Source organism: Astyanax mexicanus, chromosome 10 (genome assembly GCF_023375975.1).
Source record: "Astyanax mexicanus isolate ESR-SI-001 chromosome 10, AstMex3_surface, whole genome shotgun sequence".
Classification (NCBI taxonomy): Eukaryota; Metazoa; Chordata; class Actinopteri; order Characiformes; family Acestrorhamphidae; genus Astyanax; species Astyanax mexicanus.
The window spans coordinates 48853930-48859969 of record NC_064417.1 but is presented as its reverse complement, the minus strand read 5'-3'; positions in this window follow the sequence as shown (position 1 = coordinate 48859969).

Genomic DNA, 6040 nt, shown 5'->3' with positions numbered 1-6040 from the left:
TACACTTACTAAGGGTGGACTATATGATAAAAATATAAATTCACATGATTTAAGGATAGTTTGGACTGTTTTGTCCTGTTTTTCTGACATAGTATTAAAAAACACACCAACACATCAGTATATCAATATATTTTTGTATTTTAAATTCTTTAAAGTAGAACCTCCTGCTTAGATGACAGCTTTATATGAAGTAGAGTCACCTGAAATTCAGGCTTTCAGTTAACAGCTGTGCTGAACTCATCAAGAGTTAATTACTTGAATTTCTTGCCTCTTAATAAAGTGTTTGAGAGCATCAGTTAAAGTAAAGTAGTGAAGAGGTAGAGTTACAGGTATACAGTGAATAGTGAATATTTCAGTAATGTTCTAATCCAGATTATGAGAAGCAACAACTACTCAACTAAATAAAGAAATAAATGATTTTAAGAAATTAAGGTCAGTCAATCCGAAACATTTCAGGAACTTTGAAAGTATCCTGAAGTTCAGTCACCGCAAAGACCATCAAAAACGTTATGATGGAACTGGCACTCATCAGGACTCTCCTAGGAGAGGAAGAGCAGGAAGATTTTACCAGCATTTTGGTTTGTTCAGCACTTTTAATTTACTTCATGATTTGATATGAGTTCTTTTATAGTCTGGATCACTTCAGTATTCATTTGCTGTACTGTAGATACTGTATTACTTTATTTTTCGAATCTTTGAGCTGAAGTTTAAAAGTCTAAGACGTCAGTGTGCTTTAAAAAAAAAGCATGTTTTCATAGTTGTGTTTAGAAGTGTGAGCTCAGTGCCTCGACTCAGTCTGTAACTCTTGAGGTTGTTGCCACAAGTGAAGATCATGCCAGTGAAGGTCCTGTTGCTTGGCAACATTTCTGTCACAGGAAGGTGTGAATGTGGTTTTGAGGCCGTCCGCTCCCTTTCTCTCTTTCTCTCTCTCTTTCTCTCTCTTTCTCTCTCTCTCTCTCTCTCTCTCTCTTTCTCTCTTTCTCTCTCTTTCTCTCTCTCTCTCTCTCTCTCTCTCTTTCTCTCTCTCTCTCTCTCTCTCTCTCTCTCTCTCTTTCTTTTTCTTTTGCTCTCTCACTCTTACTCTCTGCACACTTCTGTTTGTCTGTAAAAACAACAGGATGAGAGAAAGGCTCACATGATTTCTAGTATAAACTTTATCTTCAGTTATTAACCTGTATCAAGTCAAGTCAATATACTGTACATACAGAGGATTAAAATTGCCTTTCTCTCCTATCCAACATTACAGCAATAAAACATAAAGCGATAGTTGACTAAAGTACAAATAAATACAATTATAAATAATATAAGAATGAAATGGACACTAAATGTAGATTAAAACAGTAATCTACACTGCCTGGCCAAATAAAAGTCTCCACCTGGATGTAAGTAAGTAAATGATGTGGGGTTGGTTGGTGCTGCAGTTGATCTGCAGGTTTAGGTTCAGCAACAGTATGTGCTGAAAGAATGAGGACTACCTGAATATACTGAATATAGACCAGATTATTCCATCAATGGATTTATTCTTCTCTGATGAACACGGCCATATTCCAAGATGATAAAGTCAGGATTCATGGAGCTGGAATTGTGAAAGTGTGATTCAGGGAGCATGAGATCATCATTTTCACACATGGATTGAGAGAGAGTTCACCACAGAGTCCAGATCTTAACCTCATTGAGAATCTTTGGGATGTGCTGGATGGAGAAGAGCTGCTTTGTGCAGTGTTCAGACTCTACCATCATCAATGCTGCTGCAAGATCTTGGAGAAAAAATTATCCAGCAACACTGGATTGAAATAAATCTTGTGCAGAAGCTTATTGAAACAATGCCACAGTGAATGTGTGCAGCAGTCAAAGCTAAAGATGGTCCAACCAAATATTAGAGTGTGACCCTCAGTCTGCAGGTCCTAGCCCCAAGACTCTGCAGTCTCCTCCCTGATGGCAGCAGGCTGATGAAGCTGTGTAGTGGGTGGGTGGGATCTCCTGCCAGGCAGAGGGCTTTCCTTGTGAGGCTGGAGCTGAAGGGAGGGGAGAGAGGTGCCAATGATCTTCTCAGCTGCTCTGGATGCACTGGACCGTCCAGAAAGAGCTGGCCAGGATGCTCTCAATGGCCCTTCCAATGCAGAAACTGTGCAGAAAGTGTGGAGTCCCACAGGGTTCAATTTTGGGGCCTATTAAATTGTTAATATAAACAAATTCAAATCTAACATACTGATGAAGGATAATTTATTACAATATGCTTTTATGTTCATGTTCAGCTCCAGTGTTTTTAAATAAAAGCATGACTTTATTGATGATTTAGATAGTAGGAGGTCATCAGCACAGCGTAGCATTCTGGAGAATATTTCGCAATTAATTCCCGGCCCATGCTAGGGAAAATATATCACAACATTTTTTATGTTTTCCATAAGCTGATGTCCATAAGTTTTAAGATTTAGGGGATTTAAAGGGCAGTTCCGAGCATGCGGAAGAATCATTTTAAACTGGGCGGGTGTGATAAACTATAAACTCTACCTCAGTAACTGCTGTGATTATATATGTTCTATATGTTACAGTATGTCACACATCTCTGCACCTTATCCTCACTATACACTTTATTATACCGTAACGGTACTGCACTGTCCTGTCACTGTCTTTAAATTGTCTCGTCCTTTGTATTTATTGTATTTATTGTTATTTAGTGTTATAATTTTATAATTTTATGTTGCGCTTTCGTCACTCCTGCACTTTATGTTGTCTATTGCTTGTTGTTCTATGTTGCAACATGGTTCCGGAGGAACGTAATTTCATTACACTGTGTACCTGTACTCAGATGTAATGACAATAAAAGCCTCTTGACCTCTTGACTTGACTTGATGCGGTCTCCTTTCTGCGCGGATAAATCCGATTCCAGGTTATGTTTGGTCAGAGAGAAAGAGAGAGAGAGAGAGAGAGAGAGAGAGAGAGAGCACTCAGTCAGAAATTGCTGAGGGTAATGTCTTTAGAAGATGTAAGAGAGTTATTGTATACTTATATATTTAAAGCTTGCTTCACTCCTTTGTTTCTTTGTTTTTACTATGAGTGAATGAGCTACTGAGCTCTGAGTTTCCTCTTCTGAAGTCTCCATTGCTCCACCAGCCACTCGTGTTCAGTAAAACTGAGCCGGATCCTTTTTTAGAGGCTTTACTAGAGACGTTAGTACGTAAAGACGCGTGACGTGGCCAGAAGAAGAACTCCCATGAAAAGCAACCCTGAACCCAAGTTTTTAGAAAAAATATATTAGACTTAGCAGGGATGGTCGTTTCAGCACACTGGTACCATTAAACCCAATATTTTATCCCTTCTCCACTCAGAAATATTGTTCATATAATCTAATCATGAAAGCTGTGTGTTTATGGGAGTGATGAATAGTAGGCCTACAGACAGGGTCTAAGGGGTTAAGGTTAATTTATTATTACTAGTTTTCGCAATTCCGTATTTTAATGATGCTGACAGTGACTGAGTGAGGAAGTTCGCTCTGTAAAAGCAGATGTTGCTATGGATGAGATCATCCTGCAGGGCTGACATCTGAACAGAGCTAACCTCAGTTTTTATTCCTGTTACAAGCTTTGTTTGTTAAGCTTAATAATGTTTCTATGGATTCATTGTGAATCTATGTGCACTCCTTCACTTCTCTACACTGTTACTACTCACAAGTGCATCACTCTCACTAGAACTAGAATCAAGGGCAACCCTGACCTGTAACCAAGATGTCTGCATATCATGTGGCCAGCTTAACACAAAAATAACCCTGTGTGCCAACACACACACACACACACACACACACACACACACACACACTCATGCACAGGAACTTCCCCTGGTGCCTGTTTACAAAGTTCTTTTTGTTTGCAATCGACCTAAAGGCAAAGAGTCAAAAGCAGAACAGTAAATGCATCAAATGCTAAAGTCTATTAAAGAGCCACTAAACCCTAAATCATACTTTTTCATTAATAGCTGAAATATTTCTTCCTTTGAAGTAGTAAAACATACCAGTCCTGCTTAAAATTTTTAAAAACACTTTTATTGTGGCAATTTACGCCTCTACAGCGCCGTCTCAGGTTCTACTGTGCTAAAGGCGAGGATGATGTTTCTGTGTACTTTGGTATGCGGACATTTACAATATGCAAATCAGTCAATTAATAACTTTTAAAAAATAGCTGACGTCCAATTATCTGCGTCTCGACGCTGTCAGAGGCACACTGCTGCTGCTACTGCAGCTCAGCCAATCAGCTCTCCCTTCTGCCTCGCTCCTAAACCCATACATCACCCACTGTCCCAATGCACTCTAAAAAACAGAGGTACGATATGAGTACTTTTTGTACTCAAAGGTACAATATTGGTCTTTACAGGGTCAGATTTGTTCCCTCTTAAGTACAAAGTCATTCCTAACAGCAATAAGTACAAATTTGTACCATTTAACCTGCAGCCAAAAGGTGCATTCAGTATTCTGTATCACTGTACTGATAAACAATATATATTTTAATTGCACATTTTTTTTATTTTAAAGCCAGACAATATTGGATCATCAATTCTTGACACATATTCAGTTGATGATAATGTTTATAATCTTTATAATCTTTACTGACACAAAAAACATGGGTAAAAAGAGGGCTTTCACTGAAAGGTACTTTTTTGTACCTCAGTATAAGGTACAGCTTTGTACTCCTTTAAGTACAAATCTGTACTTACTTTTCTTACTGTGTGTGGAACAATACAACACAACAGTTTGGTCTCGCAAAGGAAAACCAACCATTTTTTCTCATTTTTATTAATTATATTATGGTGCTGTTTATGAGTAAGTACAGTACTGTGCTTTTAACCCTTGTGTGGTGTTCATATGTTTGTTACTCGTTTACTTTGTTACTTGTATTTAATTCAGCAAAATGAAGCAATTTTTACATTAAAATGCTTTACACATGCTCGCTTCACCTAAATTGCAAGCAATATAAACAGCTTACATGGTTAATATTTGCCCTTTACCTTTTTATGTTACATTTCTTTTAAAAAGTGCTACTCTTTTTTTTTTATTAGTTTTTTAATAAAATGTAAAATAAAATGAATTAAACTCAAGATATGAGTAGAAAATTTGTTTAGTTTCAAATTTACAAATGAAGCAATGTTTATTAGCCCTTGGCCAAACATACTGTATGTAATATAAATGGTTGGGGGGGGGGGTGTACAGTGTGTGTTTATTGAAAATGTGTTTTGATATATGTTTTTCACAAAAAATGAGCCAATGCCAATGAGTTTGTGTTAGAATTTTTTTTTTTTTTGTATCATTTGATAGAAATGAAAACGGGTCCCACAGACCCGAACAGCACACAAGGGTTAAGTACAAGTTATTTATTCTTTTAAATCAGGAAAACAAAGAAAACAAAAACACACACACTCAAAGGCTAAATATAACTCTCACCTCCAAAATTCATTCTCAGAAGCACTTTCTGCTTCCCACAGTGCAAATAATCTCCAATACAATCAATGATGTTGAGGTCTGGACCACTGTTTACAGATCAGAAACTCCAGCAGCTGCATTACTTGCAAGTGTACATTTAGATCAGCTCCACATCCTTTCTCATCTCCATGACAAAAGTTATGGGACAGATATGAGTATTGTGTCCCATGCATGTCCTATGGAAGCTAAAGAACGCTGCACTGATCTGTGGTGTATGTGTGGACGTGATTCTTTCCAGAGTCACTTTACGCAGTCAGTTCACATGGACCAAAGTCATGGGATAGTAGTACACTGTAAAAAAAAAAAATTGGCTTAACTTGACTCAGTTAAGTTGTAAATGCATACAATTTTAAGTTTATTCAACTTAACTGAGCCATGGCTGGATGATAACTTGAATCAGTTAACTAGGAACACAGAATAAAGGTAACTTGCTCTTACAGCCTACAACACTGAGACCTGACCTATATATATATATATACTAATGCACGACTAGCGTAAGGTAGCTTTGGGACAACACAAAGATGGTAAGTAAGGGAGAGGCCACACCCAATATGCAAATATATGGTGCCA